Source organism: Macaca nemestrina, chromosome 6, assembly GCF_043159975.1.
Source record: "Macaca nemestrina isolate mMacNem1 chromosome 6, mMacNem.hap1, whole genome shotgun sequence".
Lineage (NCBI taxonomy): Eukaryota > Metazoa > Chordata > Mammalia > Primates > Cercopithecidae > Macaca > Macaca nemestrina.
Genome location: NC_092130.1, coordinates 33,286,995 through 33,313,546, shown reverse-complemented (window position 1 = coordinate 33,313,546; position 26,552 = coordinate 33,286,995). Strand labels below are relative to the sequence as shown.

Below are 26,552 nucleotides of genomic sequence, written 5' to 3'. Positions count from 1 at the left end.
ATACTCTCCCTCTCTGGTCTGTACCTTCCGTGTGGCAGCTGGAAGAAAGGATGGTGTTCGGAGGTCTGAAGATGTAAGGCAGGTAACGAGAGAAGCATTTCATCTTCCAAATAAAAAATAAAAATCTACATAAAAAAACAGTCTCCTGAATCCATAAGGATTCTCTCGGCCTTTTAAGCTGGCTACATCACCAATATGTTTATGTAGGTTCTTTCCCAGATTTGCAAAGCTGGGGTGCCCGAGGAATAACTGGCGATGGGTCCCATTTTGCCATCAGCACCAGGAAGCACTGCCTTACATTTCTGCATGCAGCTCAAACTCAGAAGCCCCCAAGCAAGCCGGGATATAGCCTCTTCATTGGCTGAAGCTCCTCCGAGCAGGATTTGCTGAGTAAGTCAGTCCTGCCTGTAAACACACGCTGAAATGCTCTGCCTGAAACCTCTACCTTTTCCCATGTGGTGAGTTTCTCTTTTCGCAAGAGAAATCCAGCAGGATATGGGAGTAGTGAGGATAAGTGACCATCTCTTATTTAGCTGAAAGATCAGATGAAACAAAGACAGCATAGTGTTCCGCCCTGGAGAGAGATGGCTGTTAAAAGGAGCTACCCGTAATGCCATGGATCTCAGGAATATTAAAGTACAGTGCGATGAAATGGGTCTCTGTCCTTGCTTAATCTAGATTTAGTTCTATTTTTTAAAATACTAAAGCCCAAACAATAGGACCATTTATCATTTAGGTGAAGCCCAAAGCTGGGTTGAGTAGTCGGTGACAGAGGGCTAACACAGACAGATTCTGTGCTCCACTGCTGCCTCTTTCTTCCCCTGCCAGCCTTAACAGCGAAGCAATAACTTAGTTCTGAGTTATTCACTCTCCAAATAGAAAGCCACAACACAGGAATAGAGACTAAACCCAAAGGAACTGACCCTTCATCAATCCATGTACCCTGATGGCATTAAAAAACATGGAAAAACTAAGTTGATCCAAGGATTACACAACTTTACCAAAACTCTGAGATTTCAAATGAGAGAGAGAGAGAGAGACACAGAGACAGACAGAGACAGACAGACTGATATTATTTAAGGACATGACCAACCACAAGGTATAAGTAATTTGGGATGGGGAATTGGTTTGGTTTTGGCCCATGAAATAATAATGACTTTGGAAACCCTATCACTGGAAGGCAAGAAAGCACAGGGCTTCAGTTTGGGGTTTATAAAATCTGTCAAAGACACTATTGTATATAATGAAGAGGAAGAGACAAATGTCCTTCATGCTGCATTCAGAGGCACAAGGAAATGATTTAAATGTCCATAAAAGAAAACCAACATTTTCCTGAGTAAGATTTTTAAAAATAAAATAAAAGTGTTCCTTGAAAATCTGATGGAAAAATATTTAAGCCTTTATGGGCTCTCTTCCTTACAAAAATACTTAACTCAGCATTGGAGAAATGTGCTGGTCTCCCCAGGAGGGAAAAAACAAAGTCATTAGAGTGCCAGAACAGCCCATGGTCATGTCAATCCATTCCCCCACCAGTATGCCACTTCTCTGGCTCTTGGACTGTTATGACATGATGACAAACTGCTGGCAGAGTCGGGCCAGTTAGTTCTGCAATAATCATATAACCTCCTTAGACCCAGGACTTGGCAAGGTAGGGCCATCCTAAGTAAGGTGCTGTTTAAACAATGCCTAAGTGGTCTGGTTTGTTTGCGTGAGTAATTTCAAACTCGCAACACAAGAGTATATGCAGGAGTGTCTTCTGAAGAGATACTTCATATCTAACCTCTGGCCCGCAGGGTGAGAGTGGAAGGAGTGTGGGCTTTGGGTTCAATTTGACCCTGACAGTTTACATTCCAGTGCATTCACTTGGTGGCCAGGTAGAAATGAACAAACTTTAACACTGCAAACCTCAGTTTCTCCATCTATAAAATGGGAACAATAGCAAGGTTTTCCTCATGTATTCTTGAAAGAAGTGAGACAATAAGCATAGAGATCTGGCACATTGCAGGCACGTGATAAGCTACCAGTGTTGCTGCTATTAGCCTTCTCTGAGCTTCTGTGCCATGCACCAACCTAAGAGTAGTGGAAGAGGGGATGTGCTTAAGAGGAGTGATGCTGCAGTTAGACAGCCAGGGTTTAATCCTGCCTTAGACATTGACTTACTGTGTGATCTTGGGCAACTTACTTAACATATGTCAGCCTCATTACAGGCCTAACAAGGATAATAATAGAATCTTAAATGATATTGTTGAGGACACAATAGGATAGTTCATATAAATGGCTTAGCTCAGCGTCTAGCACATTGTAAGTGCTTCCTAAGTTTAATTACTATTGTCTATAACAGTAGTACCAGCCCTTAATTACGGCATATTACTTTATTTACTTACCTATCTTATCTAAATAATGAAAGTTCAAACTCTTGAGGGGAAGATCAATGTCTAATTCATCTTTATATTCCTTCTTCCTCACCCAGTGCCCGCACAAAGTAGATAGTAAATATTAGGTGAGTAAGTGAATGGATGAATGGATAAATCAATATATATAGGTAAAGCTTCTGGAAGATATTTTGTACTTTTTATGTGTGTGTGAAGGTCCTTTACAGCACAAATGAAGTGGATTTGAGCCTATCATAAAACTGGAATAGATCATTCAAACAAAGGCATTATGGAATTTTTAGATAGACATGCTTCAACTTTAATTGTGTATTTCAGTCTTAAATAAATGGTAGGCACTTAGTGAATACTTTCTAAGTCAATAGTAGGCACTCAGTAATTACTTCCTGAGTGAAAAAAAGACTCACTGAGGATTATAGCCATAGCTATCCGCAAAGAACTCAATAAAAACAAAACAGAACAGACAAAATACTGTCTTCTCAATTAGAAGCAAAAAAAAAAAAAAAAAAATGAGACTAGAACTCAAGTCCCAAATAGGCCTCTCCAAACCAGCCAATACCTCTTGACCTCAACTGAAAATATGTTTTCAATTCAAATCTTAAATGATTGATCTAGTGTAAGGCCTAGGCACCTATCTACTCACATGCAGAATGGGCAAGAGGCAGAAAAAACAAATTTGAAATTTCTTTGGACAGGTGAATCTGCTGCAGGTAGTTTGCACTGCACCATTTGAACTGCTTCAGTGTGCTTCTTGTCTGTTTGATTCTCTCAACAATCCCATTTTACAGAAAAGAAAACAGGCTGAGGGGATATAATAATTCATCCACAAGAGATCCCCTATTTCCGCACTGGAATCACCTGATGAGCTAGTGAAGAATGCAGATTTCACAGTCCTCAAGCCAGTGGATCCAGATTCCCTGGGGATAAGAAGTGATTCTTCCTTGAAAGTTTGAGAACCTCTGGAGTAAGATGTTTAATTTCACACTCTGGCTTGACAAGTTTGGGTAACGGAAAGTTTTCCAAATACCTTTGTCCTAAATCACATATCCAACAATTTGTTGCCACCCTGATGATGTGTCAGGCTGAGTGATGGGGACATAGGATATGAGATACCACTGCTGCTCTAAAGAAGTGCATATTCCAGAAAAAACAGATGAATGAACTGTTTTAATACAGCCACATATGGGCTATGACAGCAGGAAGAGGATATGAAAAGATTCTTTGGGATTATAAAGCCCCAAAAGGTCAATGTTAGAGATCCATGTTTTTGCATTAGGCATTATTTATAAAAAAATAAACAAAAAACACCTCCTGTTAAAAGGCAATTATCTTACTGGGAGGCATAGCAAATGAAGAGTTAGCAGTCATTAACTCTGTAAGTGGCATTAGTCTCTGATACATCTAATGTCGTCACAGATAAGAGCAGGGTCACCAGGAGAGGAGAGGAATGGTGTCATTATAAGGAGAAGGGAGGATCTAAAGCAATGGCAGAGGTTTCTGGAGGGAGAGCCGAAGAGCAGAAAGAGGTCTCTGAAAGGGAAACCAGGAGCCTCAGAGGAAGGAAAGATAAAGGTGACCCATTTAGGTGCCATGTGAGAAGGCCCCTTGAGTGTGGCAGAGCAGAGTCCAGAGACAAGAAATTTCTCCAGATGATTTCTGCATGTCAGGTTCTGACAGTGGCAAACAAGCAATTAATTGGGAGTTTCTTGAATGCTGTGCTCTGGACTAGGCTGCTCTAAGCTTTTCTTTAGACTGACCTCCTGGGAGAGCAGAAGCAATCATTTCTGCCCGCCAAGTCCAGCTGGAGCCCCTGCCTTTGGGCCAATGGACTTGGAGTCTCCTAACTGCCTGTTCTCCCTGGTTCCAGTCTTGTTGCCTACCTCATTGAAGCCCAAGTTTTACAGAAAAGTTACCCTGATAATTCTCTTTGTATGTTTTTATAACCTCCTTTGGGGGAAGGTTCATCATTACAGTTTTACATTTTGCTATGAAGGAAACTAAATCCCAGGAAAAAAAATTAGCTTATTTAATATTAATCAGGATGAGTCTGCCCAGGTTTTTACTCTTAAGTCAAAGCAAAGCAAATTCCTACTCCTTCTTCAAATCGTAAATGAAGTGCTACATCTCCAAGGAGAGGTTTCTTGACGCCTCAGACTGGATCAAATCCCCCTCTTACAGACTCGCACACACCATGTTCCTCTTTTAAAATACTCGTTCCTTATTGAGCATATTTACTGAGCACCTGCTTAGGCCAGGCACTGCGCATAGTGCTAAGGAATCCATAGTAAACATGACGATAAAACACCTACTCTCAGCCAGGTGTGGTGGCTCACCCCTCTAATCCCAGCATTCTGGGAGGCCGAGGTGGCTGGATCACTTGAACTCAGGAGTTTGGGAGCAGCCTGGACAACAGGGTGAATACTCATCTCTAAAAAATATACAGAAAATTATCTGGGTGTGGTGGTACCCACCTATAGTCCCTGCCACTTGGGGGGCTGAAGCAGGAGGATCACTTGAGCCTGGGAGTTTGAGGCTGCTGTGAGCCATGTTCACACCACAGCACTCCAGCCTTGGTGACAAAGTAAGTGAGACTCTCTCTCAAAAAAAAAAAAAGAAAAGAAAAAGAAAAAAAAAACTACTCCTCTTCTTTGGGTATAATAACCATTCCCAACATATACAACTCATGAGCTGCTGTGAGGATTAAATGAGGTAATCCAGTAAAGTGCTTAGAATTCTTTAATAATTGCTGTTTAGTATCTGACACCCTGGCCAGACTCTAAGTTACAAGAGGGTAAAAATTTGATTTTTTTTCTGCTGAATTCTGAGATCAAAGTTTGCTGCCTGGAGCATAACAGGAGTTTGATAAGTACATGCTGGATTGAACTGAGCTGAATTGAGTTGAACTGAAGAAAGAAAATTCTGACAATTTCCATCACACTTCCTACACCCACTAGCCAGTGTGTGAAATTCACAACTTGTTAGATTCTGGCCTGAAAGAAAGAGGATCCTCTTTGTGGTTAATTCATTTATCCATTCATTCATACAATATAATCTTTTTAGCAGCTATTAAATGCCAGGCACTCTTCTAGGTGTTGGGGATACAGCAGTAAATAACATATTGAGGTTTAGCTCTTTGAGCTTATATTCTCAAAGAAAGAGGTAGGCAATAAACAAACATTACATCAACAAGGTTATTTTAGGTGGTGAAAAGTAGAATGAAGGAAATAAAGTGGACCACGGATTAGAGAGTGACTGCTTTGCTTGATGGTCAGGGAAGGCTTCTTGGAGGAGGTGACATTTGAGCTGAAGCTGAAAGACAAATTAATGGCCAAGGAATGGGTTTGGCCCTCTCATTTACCCCACTATAGCCTGCAATTTATCCTCACAGAGATTTCCTCTTCTAATTTAACTAACTACCTACATATTTTTTAAATAGTTTATTTAACATTTGTTTCACTGCTTTAATATAAGCTCTAGGGGAACACGTAGTGTGTTGTCTTTCTCACTCGTTGCATCCCCTAGACCTTGCAGAGCAGTCAAGAGTGAGTTGATTCATATTTCTGATTGGCAGTCTGCACTGATGATTCAGCCAGCTCTCTTGGCATGTGACTAAAGCAAGAGAGAGGTGGGCAGCTACAGATAAGACTGAAGAGGACTTTGAAGATGGGGGTCGGCTCCATTTAGAGCAGCTGCTACCAGGCAGCAGGGGGAGAAATAAAGCCCAGTGCCTCACAACAGAAGATTTTGGCTCTTAATAAAAAGAACGAAAGAAGGAAAAGCACAATAAAGCCAATTACGTTTTCCACCAAATTTTCTATAGTGAACACTCATAGTACCTAGAAAGAGTAGACAAATAACATCTCCTAATTTATAAAGGGAAGTCAGAGCAGGTAGGCAACAGGGTTTTGTTTGTCTATTTGTTTTGCTTCTGAGCCATGGAAACATGATTTGATTTTAACAGATGATGATAATGCAGTCATGTGCTTAATGACATTTCGGTCAACTGTGGACTGCAAATATGAAGGTGTCCCCATAAGATTATAATACTGTATTTTTCCTGGACCTTTTATATATTTCGATATGTTTGGATACACAAATGCTTATCCATTGCATTACAACTGCCCACAGTATTCAGGACCGTGACATTCAGGACTGTACGGTGTTGTAACCTAGGAGCAATAGGCTGTACCATCTAGGTTTGTGTAAGTGCACTCTAGGATGTTTGCACAATGACAAAAATTGCCTAATGATGCTCTTCTCACAATGTTTCCCCATCATCAAGTGATGTGTGATGGTAGTAGTAATAAGAGGAAACCCAAATCTATATTCATCTGAGTTCTTCATTCATCTGAGTGACTAGGTTCCAGTTACTCTGCTAAGTGCTATACCTAGAATATCATGGAATCCTCCTGAAAAACCTATATTAAAGTAAATATCATTATTTTATCTGTTTATAGATGAGGAAGTTTACACAGGGACATTAAATAAAGTCAACTGCAAACAAGTGGAGGAGGTAAGATTCCAGTAAAGGCTTTCCGCTCACCCCTCCCCTCAGGCTGTCCCATGCCACTGTGTTCTCTGAGTTGCCTGATCTGAACATTATCTCCCCTACAGTCTCGTATAGGACATGGCACCAAGACTGAGACCAAGATTTTGTATCTACTTATTTGGAACTTGTGGGTATTTCATTAGGGTTGGGCAAATTTACCTCTGACCTATTTGAAAGAAAGGGTTTGCTAATGACTACCATAATCATGTAGAAGAAATCTAGCCAAATCCGCACACGTACCTATCAATGCCTCCAGAGATCCAACGTGTGTTGAAAGTTTGCTATTCCTAGGACATGGTGCCAAGGACTGTGAGATTAGATGCATGTATAGGCATATGATGTAAAAGGGAGGGAGGGAGGGAGAAAGTGGGGAAGAAGAGAAGGGGGAAGAGAGGAAGGAGAGAAGGAAGGAAGGAAAGGGAAGGGAGATAGGAAAGAAATATAAAATTAAGTAATAAATATATGAATATTACAGAAGGGCCAAAAGAGAGTAACAGATAAAGTGCATAGTAGAAAACTCTCGCACCTAAATGGAACATTGGGACAGAATCCAAGAAGGCTTCCTGGAGGTAGTGGCATCTAAGATAGGCTATGAAGGAGAAGAAGAATTTGCACGTATGAAGATATAAGTGGGAAGAGTCTTCTGGTAAGAGGTAACAGTATCAGTTTTATTAAAACAGCTCAAATTCACTCTTTCTCCTATTTACTACAAATTAATAGAATTATAAAAACATATTTTAAATATATAAAGCAGATTTCAGCTGCTGTGTTTGGGCTATGCACTTATTAGCTCTCGTTTGGAAATAGTGGGCTTTAACATTTCTTGTCCAAGCGGGATAAAAAATGTTCCAATTATTCAGTCTACATAATGCCTCACAGCCTTCATAAAAAGAAAGCATTCCAAAGCAAATCCCGAATGTGCTTCCTGTTCTGCAGAAGAAAAAAAAATTGTCCTATCTGCTTCCTTCCCAGACATCTCTGCATTTTAATTAAATCATGAATATTATGAAAAGGAACCAATATTCTGATATGAAACAATATTTTAAAAGGATAACTGTGACTCTGATATCTATTTTGACCTTAGAGCCTTCCCCAGGATTAGGCAGCGTATTTCTTTTTGGACAGATGAGAACTTTAGAGGATTTGAAAGGAACCCAGGACACGAATCCAGGTGGCAAGATCTTAGTTTTCTGACCCGTAGGCTACCCCTTAGAGATACAGAGTAGGCACTTGAGTAATTGGGTTTAATGTCTTTTTAAGAAAACACTTTTAACCCAGCTTTCCTCTTGATTCTGAGAGGCCGTAATAGTAAATCTTTTAGGAGGTAGCAGGGGAGAAATTGCTGTACCTGTTGTTCTTACAGTAAGGGACCAGATCTGCTCATTCAGGGAGGACCTTCCCCTGGGAGTGTCACACGGCTCACAGCAGCTTGCACGAGGGTTCTGTTTGGCCTGCAGAGTATTATATTTTCTAATTCAAACTTCATGCCTTTAAACAGGGTATGTACTCACCAGTTCCTCTACATCTTGATTACGTCTGGAGAGATTTACACAATTACCTTTTCCTTTGCTGTTTCAGTCTATGAGCTTTGCTTTATGGCAGGGTTTCTCAACCTAAGCACTATTGATATTTTTGATAAGGTAATTGTTGTGTGGTTATGTGGGGGAGATGGGGCTGTTTTAGGATGTTTAGTAGTGTCACTGCGCTCTGCCCAATAGATGCCAGTAGCACACCTCCCATCCCCCAGTCAGGACAATCCAAAATGCTTCCTGACATCAGTGAACATCCCCGGAGGTGCAAAATTACCCTCCCACACCCTAGATTGAGAATCACTGCTTTACAGCAATACGGCCTCAGAAACCTGGGCTGTGATAATGGACACATTAACTGCACATTAGGCAGCATAATGAGGGTAAATAATATTTTGATTAGAAGAAAGGTGAACCAAGATCTGTGTGTAATTCTTCATACCTTAGTTTCCTCACCTCATTCTCCCACAGGTCTGGTATATAAATCAAAACAATCTAGTATATGAAATAATATTTGTAAATGTGTTTTGAAAACATAACCATATAAGGTTGTTACCATTTGGTCTTACCTAGATCTTTAGGCATCCACTGATACCGGCACATTGAAAAATGGCAGCTCTATTTAAGGATAAATCATTTAAACTAGAAGGCATTCCATAAACCAAGTGCAGTGACAAGGAGTTGAACTTAGCAGTAAGAAATGTCACTTTGGTCACGAGAATGAATTTTCTTGGAGTCTCCTGTCTTCTTGGTATTTCTTGCTGATTGGAAAGCTAGTATTCTTTCATTTATTTAGTCATGCATTTATTCAATATGTATTTGTTAAACATTAGTGTATGCCAGGCATGGTGCTGGGCACTAGGAATGCTTACACAACTTGTAGTTGTATATCAGGAAGTAGCTGTAGCAGACTTGTCTTCATGCAGAGTATGGACTAATAGAGAAAACATACAAGGAGCAAGAAAATGATAATGCATTTGGCAAGTGTATGATGGAGAACATTCAGCACCTTCTACGAGGGCCACCGAGCTCAGAGTTCAGGGTTAAGAAAGGCTTACTTGGGAAAATGAAACCAAAACTGAGATTTGAATGATGAACCGGGGTTGCCAGAAAAAGAGAGTGTGAAAATATTTCTGGCAAAGGGGATAGTATGTGTGTAGTGCTGGAGGAGGGGATATGGCATTAGAGGACACATGGAACAGAGAGTACATGAGGAGAATGGTGAGTGAGGCTGGGGATATCCCAAGAGCAATGAAACCTAATGAAGCTTTTTGGGAGGCAAGTGACATATGTACACACTGGAGATACTACTCTGGATACAGTGTGAAGAACAGACTGGAGGTAGTCAAGACAATAAGGAGAGTGGGAGTAACCCAAAGAGGCTGCTCCAATATCCAGAGAAGAGAAGATTGTGTCCAAAGTAACATAGTGGCAATGGGGTTGGAGCAAGGTCGAGGGATTGGAGATACTGACCTATTTAGAGAAAAGAGGGAAAATGGCATATGACTTAGTGATAGAGTGCATGAGTATGGGTGTTCAAGGAAGTTAGGAAGGCAGAGCCAAGAACGCTTCTTGGGTGTTTGGGAGGGCTTTTGGAGGAAGCAACTGGAGTTAACTACAGCCATTGCTACTATTGACAAAAATGAAAGAGTTTATGGGGCGCCTGGTGAGTGTGGGTCCATGAGCTCAATGCCAACAAGCATTATCTCCTTTAAATCTTGTTATACCCCTGTGAGATAGGATGTATTATTCTCAGGACTCCAAGGCTCAGAATAACCTGTTCCAGGACCCACACCTGGTAATAACAGGGTCCTGATTTGGGCTGGAATCAAACCCGACAGACTGACTCCAGAGTCAGGTGGTTAAGCCTGCTCTCTTACCCACCACATAGAATATTATTGATTCCCTTGAATGTTTACCTTCTAGGTTTAAATCATAGGTTTTCTGGTGACTAAAGATAGTTTTGGAGGAACCAATCAATCATTTAAGCTCTTCAAATCTCAGTTTCCTCTGCCAAAATCTAGGTATTGGGATATCTCCTTTACAGGGCCTATGGAGTGAGTAAGTTAGTGCTAACACTAATAATGACAGAGCAAGCATTTATTGAATGCTGACTGTATTCCATGCTGCATTGTAAATACTTTACATGTATTAGCTAATTTAATCCTCACAAGAGCCCTGGATGTAGCTTCAATTATTATCCCCATGTCATAGATGAAGAAACTGAGGCACAGATACATTAAATACCATACTCATATAGCAGATTTGTTGGAATGCAAACCTGGGTGAGCCTTTTTGGAGCCTGTGTTCTTCACTATGGTGTCATGCAGCCTCTGCTAAAAAGTGAGACCTTAAAAAGTGCTTGACACACCAAGAGCCTAGCACCTGGCATGTTAGATGTGCTCGGTGCTGACTATCATTTTTCTTCAATGTTAAGTTTATCGAGTTTTCAATAAGTGCCAGGCACTGTAATAGACAAATAAGATAGACATAGCTCCTGTCTTAATGCCTTTCTTAGACTACTAGAAAGCCATTTCTAATCATGATTTTTTTTTTTTTTTTTTTTTTTTTTTTTTTATCATCAAGCCTCCCTTGCCCACGAGAAACTGGGAAATGTCAGCAGTTTCTGAGGAAGGCTTTAAAGAAGGCCAGGGAAGCCAGGGTTCATCAACAGCCAAATACACAGCCTGAACCACTCTGCTGTTGTGATTAGCCTGGGTGTTGGCCAAAAGACCACACCAAGGCCCTTGGAGGGCTACTGTCTTTCCTCCTTTCGTATTTGTGCATTTGATCACCACCCAGGTTAAAGAAAACATCTGGCTGATACAATAGAGGTAGAAAATGCTAACATCTGCTTGGTGGTCAGGAGGTTTTTATTTTTAATTGACAAAAGTTGTCTAAATTTATAGTATACAACATGGTGTTTAAACATATGTATACATTTTAGAATGGCTAAGTTAATTAACATATGCATTACCTCCCATACTTATTATTTACTTCTGAGAACACTAAAAATCTACTCAGCAATTTTCAAGTATACAATACTTTCTTATTGACTACAGTTACCAAGTTGTACAGTATATCTCTTGAATTTATTCCTCCTGTCTACCTGAAATTTTGTATCCTTTGTATCCCCAACCTCCTCTTACCCCAACCCCTAGTAATTACCACTCTGCTCTCTGATCTATGAGCTTGACTTTTTTAGATTCCACAGATGTGAGATCATCTGGCATTTGCCTTTCTGCGCCTGGCTTATTTCCCTTAACATAATGTCCTCTAGATTCATCTGTGTTGTCACAAATGACAGGCTTGCTTTCTTTTTCCAGGCTGAATAATATTTTGTCTTTCCACCGGAAGGGATATCAAAGAGACTCTTATCCCATAATGCCACAGGGGAATCTGAGTGGTGGAAACATTAAGTGGTAATGTGGAAGAGGAAACTCATAACTTCATTGTGTCTGTTTTACTTTCTGTACTCCACCTTCTCCGTCTATAAGTGGGCAGATCTTCCAGAAAAGATCTCCCAGTTTCCTTCAAAGGAAATTCCTTCAAATTCCAACATGCTATGAATCTAAGTGTTTAATCGCACAGTTTCCTATTTGCTCATTAACATCATGTGGGTAAATAATACTTGGATTAGGTGTAAGAAGTGGTAATTAATTGTTCATGTTTGTTGATAATGTGGAGACAACTTGCTGTCTGTAATTTCCTTCCACTTGCTCGTAGAACCCTCTACAGGTGTTTATTGCTCTTCCCAAAGATGAAGTGTAATCGTTGTGTGGACCCAGGTGTAAATAATCTTTTCAGTAAACACATGGATCTGATGGCCATTTTAAGTTCATTTAGAGAGCGTTTACTAAACTTAGCAAATATTAAACATTAAAAAAATAATGATCTGGGTGGTAGAATGACGAGTCATTTTTATTTTCTTGTTATCTGTGTTTTCATTAGCATCACAGCTAACATTTACTTAGCATTCACTCTGTGTCAAGTGCTGTGCTTTGTTTAGATTATTTTATTTCATCCTCATGACAAGCCTATGAAGGAGAAACTACTATTTTCCCATTTTACAGAGGAGTAAAGTGAGTTTAAATCAAAATAAAGTTATGCAATCTATTCAAGGTGACACAGAAAGTCGTTTCATTGGGATTCAAACCCAGGCCATCTGTTCATAGTTCGTTCTCTTAACTATGGTAAAGTCTTTCCAATGCTCTCAAGTTTCTGTTAGAAACACAAAGAGTATTACTTTATGTGAAAAAAATGCAAGTTTTTAAACAGTAATATCAGAGTTGTTTTTAAAATAAAGTTTGTTATTTATTTTTTTCTGTTTTAGTTTCATGAATTTGGTTTAAACTGCTATTAAAGAGCAATCTTTTTAAAAGACATCTTCAGCATGCTGTAAAATACTTTTTAGAAAAATATTCTCTCTCAGGTATGTCTGATGAGAAGCTGTGCTTTACATGAATCATTGACTGAAAAAAGAAGGGGCACATAAATTCTGAAGCATGTGTGAATGGTAAGCTGTAAAAAATTGCCATCAGTTTTCCTTGGAAAATAGGGACTTAATATCAATATTTGGAAATCATTAGTGCTTGAATATCATTGGTATAGACCTGCCAACATAAAATTACCTGGTATATTTGATTAATGGTGTAGAGTGAGACGTGCACATGGACAAATGACTGTGCCATAATTTTGGGAAAGGTTGCTTTAAATCGTAATCAGAAAAATCACTCATGAAACAATAGATAATAATGGCCCTTAAGAAACAGCTAATAAAATTATGGAAATATCATCCACAGTAAAAACTAAAATGAAAAAACAACAGATCTTATGTTCCCTAAACTGTAAGCTGAAAGGACATGGTCAGGTCTCAAGGCTGCCAAATTTAAGTGATCTCAACAATGCCTTGAAAATTGCTTTTAGGCACTGAACAAAACTGTAACATTTACAAATTCCAATGGTGATCCTGGGCAAAGATAGCACAGTGAGCTTCAGACCACAGACAGGATTTTACTACGAGAGGGGAGGTATGAAGACCTCTACGTTGGAAGCAAAAACAAAACAAACAAAAATAGTTGAGTTTAGAGGTGAGGTTGAATTTTCACAATACAACTATAAGGAAGATTATGTTACTGAAAATTCTCCATTGAGGTGAAATGCCCTAGGATTTAGGTCCTAAAACATCAGAGTACTTCCATGCTTAGAATCCTGAAAGTTTCCCATTGTACCCAGAATAAAACACAATTATTTACCATGGCTTTACACACCTGAACTTGCCTCTGCTTCCCTCCACGACTTCAACATAGACACTTCCCCTACTGACCAATCCAGGCATCCTGGCCTTCCTTCTGGCCATGCCTGGATTGCTTCTGTCCAGGGTCTTTGCGCTTGTTGTTTCCTGTGTCTAAACACTGTTCCCATGGGTTTTTTGAACATGGTTTCTACTCATTATTTGGGTCTTAGCTTAAACGTCACCTCTTCAGAAAACCCTTCACAGAAAAGCCCTCTAATAATGTAGCATTCCCCATTCCCTCATTTAGCCACTCCCACATGAGACGGAGTCTTGCTCTGTCACCCAGGCTGGAGTGCAGTGGCATGATCTTGGCTCACTGCAACCTCCACCTACAGGATTCAAACGATTCTCCTGCCTCAGCCTCCTGAGTAGCTGGGATTACAGGCGCCTGCCACCACACCCAACTAATTTTTGTATTTTTAGTAGAGACAGGGTTTCACCATGTTGGTCAGGCTGGTCTTGAACTCCTGACCTCATGATCTGCCTGCCTTGGCCTCCCAAAGTGCTGGGATTACAGGTGTGAGCCACCGCACCAGGCCCATTTTATATTCTTTATAGCATATGTCATCATTGGAAAATATCTTGTGTCTTTGTAAGCTTGCATTTTCCAGTGTCCACCTCTGCACTAGAATGTGAGCTCCATTAATATCACAGACTGTGGCTATTTCGAGGGCTGCTGTGTTTCCAATACCTACTGCCCAATATATATTTACTGAATAAATGGATGAATAAAATTCAACATCCTTAACTCCAACCAAATTGGTATAAAGTTAGTTATACTCTCTTTTTTAAAGCTCTATATGATAGACTAAAAATAAATATACTAAGAAAAAGGCATAATGCTTACTGAAACCTTGAGCAAATAAACAGGAACCACCCACAATGTCCATGTGCTTAATTATTTATTCTTGGCTTTTAAATTCCATTAACTAACAACATAGGCAGTAAGTAGGATGATGCTGAGCCTGCTTAATGAGCAACATTTACAAAAAGGCAAGTGCTCTTCTCACACACCTCAGGCCCCAGCTTCAAGACAAGTCAGTCTAGAGAAGCTTGGTGTCTGGATTTGCCTGAGCCAAATGTTTAACCAAGAACAAGCCAATAACTCACCACCCTTTGCACAGCGGTAGCAATAGAACTGGTTAAGCCTTATCTGTATCTTTTTCCTGTAGCTGATACTATTGTTGGACTACTTTGAATCGCATCCTCATTCCTTGCTGCAAAGCCTAGATTCTGTTGTGGCATCCTCCACTCAGGGATGATGATCCCATTCCAAACTCGGATGCAAGCCTATTTGTATAAAGCTAGTTAGGCTAATCCCATTCTCCTTGCCAATGGATGGCTTAGAAGTGGGCATCTGCTGGGAGGTGGAGATTGCAGTGAGCCGAGATCGTGCCAGTGCACTCCAGCCTGGTGACAGAGCGAGACACTGTCTCAAAAGAAAAAACAACAACAACAACAACAAAAAACAGAAGTGGGCATCTGACTTAGACTGTGGCAAAGGGGACATCAAAAGAAATTTTCTAGGGATATTGGAGGGAAAAGGTTTCTTTATTTAAAAAAAAAAATGAGAATGTCCTTTCACTTGACGTTGTTGGTTTATCTGAGTGTGACGCACACAATTGCATGCAGCAGTTGTCTTGGGACAAAGCTGACATTCCAAAGACAGCAAGGCAGGGAGATGGAGAGGATCTGAGTCCTCTATGCTGCGCTTCACCTAGGGAATTCATCAGCTCGGGGGCTCCCCGCCTTGTGACTTATGTGAAACGCTGGATTATTGCAATAACCTTTCAACCGATTCCTGCTTCTGACAGTGGTCCCTTAATCGAGCTGCTGCTAGAAAGAGCGTTTTTCAACTAGTGGCTCTCTATTTCATTCAGGCAGGAGTCCAACTATTTTTAATGGGTTATAAGGTCCCCGTCTTGCATCTGTCTGCCATGATCTGTCTCCATCTTTCACAACTTCTTCCTTTGCCTACTCAACTTCAGATACACTGGCCACAAGTCCAGTCCTTAAACATACCGGATGAGCTCTTGCCTCAGGGCATTTGTACTAGCTATTCCCTCTATCTGGAACTCTACTCCCCAGATATTCACATGACTTTTTTTTTTTTTTTTTTTTTGCCTTCTTCAAATTGTTGCTCAAATGTCATCTTTTGCATGAAGTCTTGACCATCATATTTAAAAGAGAACACCATATCCCTGCACCCCCTGTTGGTTTATTTTCTTGCATTTATAGCCTCATATTTTATATTCCACTTGTTTATTACATCTATTATTTAGCCCCTCCACTATTGAATCTCCAGTGCCTAGAATGCCAAGCACATAGTAGGTGCTCAGTAGATATTTGCAGAAGAGGTCATTCTTTTACTGTTCCAGATATTTTGATAGCAGTTTTCTGTTGCAAGTGAAAGCATCTTGAAAGCATGATGGATTTCCCTTGAGTTGCCTTGATGTCCTGTGCCCTGCATTTTCAAGACAGTCAACCGTATCTTAAACTTACAGTCAGTGCGTCTAGCGGAAGATGAGCAGTAAAAAAATTGCTGGTGTAGGATTCAAAAATTTGCCTTCTGGACTCTATAAGACCTTGGGCAATTTAAGACTTATTTCTAGCTGCCTTCACCTCCTCATATTTATGAAGAAAATTAGGTCTACTATCTATAATATCTATACTATCTTTTTGTCTGCAATGCGGGATTATAAGACCGATTCTAGTTATCTCCTATGGATTATAGGATATATATGATCCATATATGTTAAAGTTAGAAAAGTTCTGTGTATCTATAATGGATTGTTTTGAATGAGCTATTTTATTCTTTAAAAATATCCGTGATTGTTGTATTAACAGTAATATTGATGTTTTTTGGTTGGTTGACATTTATTAGTTACTGAAGGCTATATTCATTCAATAAATATTTATTAAGCCCCTGCTTGGTGTCAGGTTACTTGCCAGGAGTGCTCTATCACAGTAGTTGAGAATACCAACTCTGAGGTCAGACTGGTGTGCAAATGGATATGTTGTTAAACTTTCTGAGTCTCAATTTCCTCCACCGTAAAATGGGCTTAAGCTGGCACCTGCCTCATATCTTAGTGTTGCAGCAAAGGTGGAATGAGATAACATGTTGAAAGCAATTATTAAGGAGTCTGATCTCATGAAGCCTGATTAAACAGAATTATCATTATCATTACTTTACCCTGGCCAGGTATTGTGCAGCACTTTCAAAGATCTTATTAACATATCCTTTCATCCTCCCAAGTTGGCGATCACCCAGGGAACCTGAGCAAATAGCACAAGAGAATAATTGAACCATGAATAAAATGTGGGTCTATGTACCCAGAAGTCCTAGCGAATTCCTGTTTCTACTTTAGGTCTCAGATTGGCTTCCAGTCTAGCCAATCTTACTCTAGCAAGCCTTCCCTGCTCTGTTCCCAGTGTGGGTTGGGTGACTTACTCTTTTTCTAGTACTCGCCACAATCACATTGGATTGTCATTAAAAACCATGTGGTGATGCCCTCAGGAAAGTGTACAGTGCTTAATGGAGGGGAGCAACAGTGTTTTGTCCATGACTGACCTCATCGTCCAGCCCAGTGCCTAGCACATACTAGGTGCTCCATAAATATTTGTTAATTAAACACATTTCAAGTGATTGGCATTAGGGAAGAGGAGAAATAAATAGTCACAGTTCTTTTCTCTTTCTTGGCTAGGAAATATTTAATTACCTAATGCTTACAAAGAGAACAGGATGTTTGCCTTCAGTGTTATGCAAAGAACCTGCTTCCCTTCCTCCAGCGTTCACTTCTCACCAGCCCACCTGCAGAGTACAGCAAGCCTTCTCACATCAAAACATTCTGCATCACAGCTGAGAAAAAATGCTTTCATCTTGCACAACTTGTTCATAATCAGTCCAATTTTTCTTCTGGCAGATTGGAGCGCCATGCAAAGTGAAGTTGCATAGGAAATTCCCTTGTAGCCTACTGGGTGCAGAGAAGAGATCTCCACTTCTTTTTCACACACAGAGGAAAGGTTTTCACTCCCTTCCGTGCCCGAGGCAGAGAACTCGGCTGCACAGTATCTCACATTTATTGGCATTCTTGTTTCCTTTAAATGCACTCAAAACACCTGCAGATTTTCTGTCTTCTCTGCTCTTAGAATAGCCCTCTGATGTAAGGAAAGAAAGAACAGAATTTCTCAAAGTGTCTCTTGGATCAAACTATTAGAATTGTTTGGGATGGGTCGGGTGCAGTGGCTCCTGCCTGTAATCCTAGCACTTTGGGAGGCTGAGGAAGGTCGATCACGGGTCAGGAGTTCGAGAGCAGCTGGGTCAATATGGTGAAACCCCATCTCTGCTAAAAATACAAAAAACAGCTGGGCGTAGTGGCGGGCGCCTGTAATCCCAGCTACTCAGGAGGCTGAGGCAGGAGAACTGTTTGAACCCAGGAGGTGGAGGTTGCAGTGAGCTGAGATCACGCCACTGCATTCCAGCCTAGGCGATAGAGCAAGGCTCCATCTCAAAAAAACAAAACAAAAATAAATAAATAAAAATAAATAAAAATAATTATTTGGGATGCTTGTGAAATATGCAGGTTCTTTGACTCTGTCCCAGACCTAGTGAATCAGAATCTCTAGAGGCAGAATCTAGTAATATGCATTTTAACATCCTTCTCAGGGTATTCATATGCACAATAATGTTGGAAAATCATTTAGTATCCTGTCTAAGATCAGTAACTGGGTAGCTGAACCAAGTTTAAAGTGAGGGATTATCTGATTTCAAATTGGTGCCTAATTAAAAATCCCCTTGAGTTGTTGATTTAGAAAGCTTCTGTCCAAAAAGACAGGATTCCTTCTTCCCGAAATGGGAATTCTTCTCAGTGCCAGCCCTTCACCCTGTATTCAGGAGTGGGAAGAGCAAGGCAAGTAAGACTCCGTTTTCTATCATTTAGGCTAAGATCTATGGGGTGAAGTTACAATTATTGTAACTAAACATCTAAACATCTAAGAAAGGTTATTTGTCAATCACGGACTTCTTTCTATAAAATGAGGTGAAGGTCACAAGTCTTTATACTGTTTTGAGACAACCCAATTGTTTTTTTTTTGTTTTTTTTTTTTCTGTTGACAGCAAAGAGTCACAATCACTGAAAGAAAGCTGAAAAATCATTCCTATAATCCTCGGATTACTTAAACATCCATGCAAAATGAAACATTATTGCAAATGTTATAGAGGATTCCTCTTTGCAAGGAAGTCACAGGTGTTGGCTTTTACTTTAGGGTATATGAAATACACCTCACATCGACAGTCACATTGATATTTTTCTCTCATTAGAAAGCACAATCGATAGAATGCCTCATCCTTCCCTCTACATGAGTGATCTTTTCAGAGGGAGGGAAGGAAAAAAATGTTATGCCCATGTAGCAAAACAGAATAAATATCACAATTATTTCCCATGAATAAGATGAAGTGACCTGTGTTGACAGACATCAAAGAACTGCAGAATGAGGAACAAACAAAGCACCCTAGAATTGCAGTATCGGAAAGAAAATGGTTATATGCTGTAGTTGGAATAAAAACAGAAACCGTACCAGATAATTCTTTTTCCCATGTACAAAATCAGACACCAAGTCTCAAGAAGTTGTCTGATATCGAGTGGGCAATTTCTCCATATAAAGTACTTCTAATGATGAAATAATGTAAAATTTCATGCAATGAAATCATATGTTATATGAAATACGCCTGCTAAGCAAATCAAATACAAGCATTGCACATGGTAAATCAGAACCTTTAAATGTGTAAGTGTCTTCCAATAACTCAACTAAGTCAACAATGTTTTTATGGCATCCTAACCACCAGCATATCAGTGAAAGTTTAGGTCATCAAAATTGTTTGTTGACTGCATGTCCACATGATCTGCATAAGTTATGTGATCTCATTCAGTTCAATGGTTCCAAACACCATCTGCATGCTGAGGCCTCCCCAGGTTCTATCTCCATCTCTGAGACTGTCTCTCTAAGACATATATGTGACTCATATATATACATACAACTTCCTTCTTGATGTTTATACTTTGTGCCTCATAGCTACTTCATATTAATTATGTTCAAAACAAAGCTCATGATTTTTCTCCCCAAATATCTTTCTTTTTCAGGTTTCCTGGTGTTAGTAACTGGAGCCCACCAACCACCCAGTTGTTCAAAGCTAAAACCTGAAAACTATCTTAATTCCTTAATTTACTTCTCCCCTAAAATGCAGCCTATTGCCTCCAAAACAAGCCTGGAACCTGTTTTCTCTTCATCTGCACCTTCTCCGCTCTAATAAAGCCACATTGTCTCTCATAAGACTTCCTATAAAGCCCAAGGAATGCTATTTTTGAGAATGTGTCCCAGTGACATAATCACAGTAGCTAATTATGATTACTAAATCATGTCTATGTGCTATGTTGTTTAAAATATATGTCTAATTATATTATCATAAGAGTTCTTCAAGATAGCTCTTATTATCCCAATTTTACATATCAGGAAATAGAATCATGAAAAGTTTGAGGTAACTTACTCCATGCCCATAAGTAGTGAAGCTAAATTTGAACCAGGTATTTTTAACTGTGAAACATATGCTCTTAATCACTATATCACACTGCTTTTCCTGGATAAATGTAAAGATTTTACTATTAGGTGTTCATAACAATGTTATAAATATTGAAAATCTAGGTAAATAAAACTAGGGTATATGTACCTCTTATTATACGAAAGATGATCCTATACATTCTTAAGTAAAAACATCAATTTACAAAATAGTATTTCCATTATGACTCCATTTTGGTAAAAAAAAATAATATGGATATTGTTTGATGTAAACTAAGCAATTCCTTGCACAGTATTTGATACACAGTACTTGTTTCTTGACTGAATCAATTAATGACCATATATGCATAATCAAGAGGTTAGAAAAATATACCATAAATTTTTAACAATGCTAATCTGTGGGTTGTAGGTTTCTGAATGACATTTATTTTCTGATTTTTATTGGTTAAATTTAAACTTTTCTACACTGAGAATATATTGTTTTAGTAATCAGAAAAATAAAAGAATAAATGTTATGGTTTTTTAAATTATTTAAGGTTTGTCTTGAATGTTTTCTTCCCACAAGTCTATTTTTCTCCACCAAATGTGTGAGATTCCTACCTCTCTGGTAGTCAAAGCATTGTAGTCTTTAGCCTAAGTACTTTTATCTGCAGCTCATTTTACCTTGTGTTTATTTGATGTGATGCTTTACTCTTCCAGGCCATACTCTGTCTCCTCTTCAATGGTGCATTTCTTGAGAACTTGGACTATATTTTATTTATCTTTACAACCTTCTTACTTTCTGAGACAGTACCCTGGATATAGTAAGCACTCACCAAATGCTTATTGTCGAACTCATAGTATAATTCATTTAAAGCCCTATAGAATAATTTGACATGTGAAAAAATTCTAGTCTACTACTTGATACCCAAGATGTACATAAGTATCTTGCACCAAGATGCAAATTGAACATTTTATAACAACCTATTGGTAATGGTCTGATATATATTATATATAACATATATTATTATATATGTATTATATGTGTTACATATATTAATACATGTGTGTTATATATAATATGTAATATATATTTTATATGTATTATATATATATAATATTGTATATTATATATGTATCACATATGTATATTATACACATATATGTATGCATATATATAATATATACACATATATGTATATGTGTATACACACACACACCCCCTCCTAGCCCTTATAGCCATAATGGGTAACTATACTATTATCCCCATTCTGCACATGAGGAAAACTGAAGCATGGAGACATTAGCTTGCCAAGGTAACTAGCTAGAAAGTGATAGAACTGAAATAGAAAAAGCTATTAATAGGAATAAGTAACATGGAAGGGAAAGCTGAATAATTTTTATTGACTTTGATTGTATAGAAAATTAACTTGGGTAGATTATGCCAATTAAACCAAAGGAAACCTGATTTTTAACGAGTAGCAAGTGAAAGTCTTTTATTAATTCACTCAACAAATATTCAACTTCCATTGAGGCAGTGTTAGTGCAGGTTAAATGACATCTAAGGTATGTTGGCTAGGGAACCTCCATGCCAGTGGCTGTGTGTTTGTGACTAACCTAATTCTTCTTTTAAAAAAGTTTCTCCCTTTATTCACTATTTTAAAGTGCATTTTCCAAACAAAATAGGGATCGATTGTCATTTTGATCCTGACTCTGACCCAACTAACAGTCAGTTCAAGCAGGCTACTTTTGTATTATGCACAGTAAACATTTCAACCTATCTTCAGTTCACGTGTATTCATAATGATCATCTAAGGGCATGTGTGTAAAATGCACGTTCCAGTCCTTCATTCCAGACTACTAAGTCAGAGTCTCTATTTTCAAAACAATGTTTAAAAAGCAGGGGCTTTGGAGTCCCAAAGACTAGGTTTGAAAACTGCATCACCCATTTATAAGCTATAGTGCCTTTGGCAATGTACTTAGTATTTTTTGTTTGTTTGCTTGACTTCAATATCCTTATAGGTAATGTGGGAATAAAAATTCTTACCTGTCATAAGGTTTTGGTGAAGATTAATTTAGAATGAAGGTCTAATTATAATAATATTTATAATAATAGCTTACAAATATCGAGTACTTACAAAGTATTGAGCACTATGGCCAATGCTGTATCTGTATTATCTTAATAATTTGTCTTAAGCAAATAATAAGTCTGCAATTGGTAAGACCTATAGTTACAGCAAACACTCAGAATTCTCATAATTGATGGGAAGCCAGTCACAAGGACAAGATTTAAGATTTAAGTGCAGAGTGAGAGAATAATGGATTACTTGGAACAAGTCCTCTAGCTTTGTGATGCCCAATGCTAGTCCACTACATTAGAATTAACTGGGTAAACTAACACACATTGTATCACCCTGACCCTTGAAACTCTAACTTAGTAGCTCTTGGAGACCTGGGAGTCTCTATTATTTAAAAAGTTCAAATGATTTTGAATCATGGCCAAGATTTGAAACAATGTATTCACTTGAGCTTCCTTTTCTTAAGATCCATGAGGTTAGAGAGTAGGTCATTTTTTTTCTTTCCTTTTTAAAAAAATTTCTAATGTCTAGCACAGTGCTGTCATATAGAAGACACTCAAAATTCTTTTTTTTAGGTGACATAAAATGGGATTGATAGTTTCTGTCTTCATAGGGGCTTTAGAAGGATCTTTTGTAAGGCTCTATTTGACAATTCATCTCAAAAATAGTGGATACTATATACAAATATAATATTAGATCCAGTAATCCCACTACTTGGTCTATATTTACAAAATAAAATCAGTACATAGAAAAGAAATCTGCTCTCCCATGTTTATTGCAGCTCTAGTAGCAATAGCCAAATTATGGACACAACCTAAGTGTCCATAAACAGATGAATAGATACATACAGTTTTATATATATGTATAAATATATAAAATATTTGTGGCAACATGGATAAACATGAAAGGCATTATATTAAGTGAAATAAGCCAGGCACAGACAAATACCACATTTTCTCGCTCATATGAGGAACCTAAAAAAGTCGATCTCATAGAAGTAGAGAATAGTAAATAGAGGTTACCAGAGGCCTGGGGGGTGGTAGGAAGATGGAAAGAGATTGGTCAATAAATATAAAGTAATAGATCTGAGGAATAAGTTTTGTTCTTTAGCACGGTAGGGTGAGTAGGTTAACAATATCATATGGTATATCTCAAAAGAGAGAGAGGATTTAGAATCTTCTTACCACAAAGAAATAATAAATGTATGAGGTAATGGATATGCTAATCATCTTGGTTTGATATCATTACATAATATACACATATCGAAACATCACACTCTACCTTATAAATATGTGCAAACATTGTGTCAATTTATTTTAAATATAATTTTATATAGATTTATTTATTAATTTATTTTAGTGTGCTTTCTTCTACTTTGTAAACATAGAGTATTTGGTTTTTGGTCACCCACTATTAGATTCTCTACAAAAGAATTATAGCAAGATTGTAAATAAACTACCTTTTCCAAATTACTCAGATTAATTTTTGCTCAAATCATTTTTTACTCAGAATTGAAGTGCTACAGAATGACCTGAAGTTCACATGCATTTATGCATGTTAGTTTGAGTATAGTGTTCAATCCTGTCAACTGTTCACTTCATCATTCTTTAAAACTAGTTTTACACCTGTGTTTTACCACATCTAAAATCTAAAGCTACCATCAAAGCAGCAAAATCTGTTTCAGGCAAGCCCTACTGCATTCTGCTAGAAGAGCTAAACCATGATTTAAAATACCCAGAAGTACTATTCTAGTTCCTTCCAATTGCCTGTCATCCAGTGTTTTGTAATGCAGACACCCTTAGGGAGAGTCATGGGGGTCTCCAAGCCCAGGCTTATGAAAGAAGAAAATAAAGAAAAATAAACAGTTCTTCAGGAGGAGGAAAACTAATGCATTATCCCAGGTAAAGGGCCCTGGAATAGGAAAGTCTCCTGAGAACCAGAAAGGCAATTATATGCTAAGATTGGGATTCAATGTTCCCATAAGTCATATGACCAGACTTGAATTCTTCAGTCTCCCTCCGCACTTCATGTATTGCCAATGGTCCTCCACATAGAATGGAAGGGAGAGAATTATGGCTGACAGTCTTAAAGTGTTTGGACTCAGAATTCTACAGCGCTGATGACCATCCTGAAACAAGGCTTGCCTAGTTTAGCCTCTGTCTCTGCAAACCTATTTTACTGAAAGTTCATTTCAGTGCTGCCTCATTGGTAGGAACAAAATAAATATCAACAGAAAAAAAAAACCAGGAGATAAAGAGAGAAAGAAATTATTAAATCTATTTCTAGCTTAGAATGCAATTCTAGGGTGTGTGGGGACTTAGATTCGTGAAAGCAAAGATGAAAGTGTTTAATTTTGAAACCAGCACAAACTCCCAAGGAGGCAAGGAAAAGGGTATGGGGATTTCTCCTACCTTCTGTGGTCCCAATCTCGATAGTGCCTTTCACTTGACTGAAGCACCATAGTGTGTCCTGGGTGAGTGTCCCAATTCCTGAAAGCAACACAAAGAGATACTTCAGGTTAGGTAAGAGCTTCCAGTTGTTCTTAGGAGACCAACAAGAAAAGAAATATATAGCAGAATCTATGCATTTCTAAAAGGAGACTTGCACACCAGGTATCATCTCGTCAGAGAAGAGACCCTAGTGAGTCCTGAGAGAATGGTCAGTCTGCAAGTACCACGTCCTGCTGTGAATCACTGCTCTGTCTCCTCCGTCTGACCAGGCCAGGACCAGTTTGAACTGGAGCAATTGGAGTTTGTTCCTTCTCAGGCCCTGGCAGCGTCTTGGAGTGGTTACGAAGGGCTTGCAGTCATCCCCTGTGTGACTGGCCCTTTTCACAGGAATACTAATGCTTTTGATTGTTTTCCTTCTGTGATGGTGGGGAAGAGAAAGAGGCAGTTCGTTAGGGGGTGAGAGGAAAAGAAAGGCAACATTTTTTTTTTTTTAACTGGGCTTCACAGCTTGCATGGTCGAGTGGCCAGTAAGGGGTCAGATACCCAGAGCACTTCCATCTCTCTTGTTCACTTCTTGACTGCTTGCCAAAGTCAGGCTGACTGCAGAGTAGGGAAAAACAAAACAAACAAACAAAAAAAAAAACAAAGCTGGGGATGAGGCGGGGTGGCTCACACAGAGTTGGGGAGTCAGTTTCTGACAAATGTGGCCTATTTTGTTCCAAGAGGATTTTTGTTTCAGATCCAATTGGACACTTGATGGGGCTAAACCAGTGACTCCTGGTTTCTACAAATATATGTAGCCAATACGTATGGTAATACATATACTAAGAGATATTCTAATTCCTTTACATATTCAAAAGAGTCCTTTACAGACACTTCTGGATAGCAGGGGTGCCAGTTTTCTTCTCAACAGCATGAACTTCCCCCTTCAATTCAACTGGGTTTTAAAATTCAAGAGAATATTGTAGAATCAAATTTTGGAAGATGGTATGAATTTAAGAATGATTAAATCCAGTGGGAAAAAACTCACAAAATTTCAAAAACGAATTGACCTTTAAAATGCACAGGGAACTGAGTAGTCATTTTCATTGTCAGCCACAGATTGGTATTGAATTCCTAGATGGAAACCTTCATTCGCTCAGCCACATGAGAGGAGAATTGCCTCTCATATGCTCTTCTCAGTGTTGTTGACAGGTTATTTGATGGAAGTATTATAGAGTCATCATTAAAAGTAGAGACTTTGCACTTAGGCAGGGTTTCTAATTGGGCTCTGACTTGGGATAAGTTTCTAAGCATAATGAGACAGTTTCCTCATCTTAAATGGCAATAAAAATAGTACCCATCTCTCAGAGTTGTGGATATTGAATGTGATTAGCACAGTCAAGAAACTTAAAAATGGATATTATTATTAGTAGTAAAGATTGATTCGAAAGGGTTTCATAGTAAAAAAAAAAAAAAAAAAAAGACGAAGAATATTGGCTGAGAAAATTTCAGACACTGTGCTAAGCACCTGACTTAGAGCAGCTTTATTCTTACATAAATCATGGGGAGGGCATTATTATCATCCCCATTTTACAGGGGAGGAAACTGAGGCTCAGGAAGTTTTGGTAACTCCCTCAAGGTCACACCTAGTGCATGGCAGAGTTGGAATTTCAATCAAGCCTGTCTGAGTTGCAGTATTCCCAGTGTGTAGAGGTTGGATACCCAT

The 26,552-nt window shown here is 38.7% G+C and overlaps 1 long non-coding RNA gene across 2 annotated transcripts in view; it reads right to left on the bottom strand.

Annotated features, from left to right (window-relative positions):
- The window catches only part of LOC139363743 (uncharacterized), a 315,681-nt gene extending 290,293 nt beyond the window's left edge, over nucleotides 1-25,388 (bottom strand). The window contains exons 1-3 of one of the 2 annotated variants that reach the window (XR_011624595.1): nucleotides 25,004-25,388; nucleotides 24,806-24,883; nucleotides 18,278-18,648 (exon numbers count right to left, since the gene is read on the bottom strand). This is a non-coding gene — a long non-coding RNA (uncharacterized lncRNA). Of the gene's footprint in view, nucleotides 1-18,277; nucleotides 18,649-24,805; nucleotides 24,884-25,003 lie in introns of those variants that run through there. The other variant, XR_011624594.1, reaches the window with a different exon arrangement.
- Nucleotides 25,389-26,552: the final 1,164 nt, after the last annotated feature.